Below are 2,500 nucleotides of genomic sequence, written 5' to 3'. Positions count from 1 at the left end.
ACAGGTTTTAAACATGTCTATGAATTAAATAAACAAAGAAAAATACAAGTTTGTATCTTTCATGGAAATCATCAGTTAACAACTGGAAACAAGTACTGATGCAAGCCTTCTGATGCTTGATAAGGTGCTTCCTGTAAAAAGGATGGCTGCTGCCAATAATAGGTTTCCCAGGGGCTTCCTTTTAATAACTGGGGTTCCCACAGTTCTGTATGCCCATTATGGCAGGTTAGGATAACTGATAGCATGCTCCCAGCCATTTTCCTTTTTTGGTCAATGATCACACCCCCACATTTTGGACACTTTTTCGGTTAATTATTCAAACAGGAAACAAACACAAGAAATTCCTTTTCACTGTCTGGAGAGCCATCTTGAAATTCATGTTCAGATAACATCATCTCATCACTGGATAACTATTTTTTATCATCTGGTAATGGCCAATGGGGATCTAAATCTTCATCATCATTGTTATTCTCACCATTATCATGTATATCCATTTTTTCATCTACAAGGACATCTTGCATTGGTGGTAAGGGGGTGTATCAAACTTGTTACATGTAAAATGTCATAGGTTGGAAAAATTGCTGACGGATTGACTCAAGATATTTCACTCAGTTTCATTTGAATGATTTCGCTGAAACTGAACTCGTTTCGAAACGGAGGGAGCCAGCAACTTGGAAATGAACCCGGCATTGACTGTATACTTTAGCTTTATATTGCTACTCTTTAATGATTGGCTTAAGCACCTCTCGCCACAGTTTTAGCCAACTAGAGCGGGATCACACAAAAACCAACAGTATATGTGACTCGCTCGAACTCATTTTCCCGCGTCTCGCGCCGGCTGCATGCATTAGCTTTGCGTCACGATTAGCTCGCTTGATTTCCTACACGTTTTACGATTGGTCAAAGTAGTTAAATTGGGTTTGTTGTACTTCCCAACTCTAAATTTGTTTTTCGATTGGAGGAGAACGTGTCACGTGCCATGGGTCAAAACTCATTAACTTCCTAGGGCGAAAAAAACTCACTGATTCCCTAGCCGGGAATAAAACTCGCTGTTTCCCTGTTTCGACTCACCCTATTCCGGAATCACAGTTATTGAAAGCCAACCGCTCAAAAATGGGTCCTGAGACTTAAATACTGTTTATGAGCACTATTTGAAATGGGTGCTTAGACTTAAATACTGCTTATCAGCGCTATGTTTACAATTATCATACACCATTTTGCAGTTATCATACACCAGAAAGGGAAGAAAAAAAAAAGAAGTTCAAACTTCAGGATTATATAGCGCTGAAAATTAATGAACGGAAATGGAAACGCCCCTTCATCCAACTGTGCTACTTGCCGAAATTGTAGAACTTGGAGGGGGATTTGTCAAAATAATCACAAAATTTGGATTTATCACTACAAACAGACTCAACAAATTTTAAAAAAAGAATTAAAATTCAAAAGAAATAAAACTTACAAGAGCCTACAAAATGGCTTCTGATAAATAAATCGCAAAACCCTTTTTCCTGACTTTTTAAAGTTTTATTTTTACTTGCTTTTGATTATTACGAATTCCATATAAGCAAATTAAACGATATAGCAAATAACTAAGCAAATTAAAAATCAACAATAAATCACGTATGTTTCGGTTTTTTTTTTCCTTAGTTAATATTGTTTCCCCGTGCCCTCTAAAGGAGATTCATCAATGAACAATGTCCTTCTAAAAAGCCCTAAGAAAGAAAAGCAGAATTGGTTATCAGGCACAGTACGCCTAACCCCAACTTTAATGCTAACCATTTAAAATCTGTGCTTAGACTTAGTAACAACCAAAGGCGTTTTTACAGACTGACTCATGAAAAACGTACGTTAACCATATTCCCTTCCTTCCAGCACCGATTTACTTACCAATATACACGTACTTGCGAACAATTGATTTAATCTTTGTTCATGTTTCGTACTTTCAATTTCAACCCAGGTTAAAATTAAATTTACCTGGATTCAAATCATTTCAACCTGAATTTCAAATTTACCTGTAACAGAGACCTGCTGCGTTCTTCCCGCCAAATAAGATTTAAACCATAATAAAGCCTTATCTCGAAGACCAAACATGGACGGCAGCCTGTGCAGAAGAATACCGTGGTCTACGGTATCAAACGCAGCACTGAGATCTAACATGACAAGCAATGTGACGTGACCTTTGTCCATATTTAGCAAAAGTTCGTTTTTAACTTTTCATAACGCCGTCTCATGTACGCTTTGGAGAACAGGAAATAAGTTGTTGGCTGCCTTATGATCTCGTAATTGGATAGCCACGGACTTTTCCGTAATCTTTGATGTAACCTGCAAGTTGCTCAACGGTCGAAAATTTTTGTTAATAGGTTTGAGTCCTGCTTTCTTAAGCAAAGGGAGAACTAAAGAATTCTTCCAGTCCTCCGCAAAGACGCCAGACTCAAGAGACAAGTTGACAATTTTCCTAATAACAGGGAGCAGTTAACAGAAGGTCAGAATAGACGATGGT

The sequence above is a fragment of the Montipora foliosa genome, chromosome 1 (genome assembly GCF_036669935.1).
Source record: "Montipora foliosa isolate CH-2021 chromosome 1, ASM3666993v2, whole genome shotgun sequence".
NCBI classification, from domain to species: domain Eukaryota; kingdom Metazoa; phylum Cnidaria; class Anthozoa; order Scleractinia; family Acroporidae; genus Montipora; species Montipora foliosa.
The sequence above is the reverse complement of the archived record's forward strand: the minus strand, read 5'-3'. Positions refer to the sequence as shown.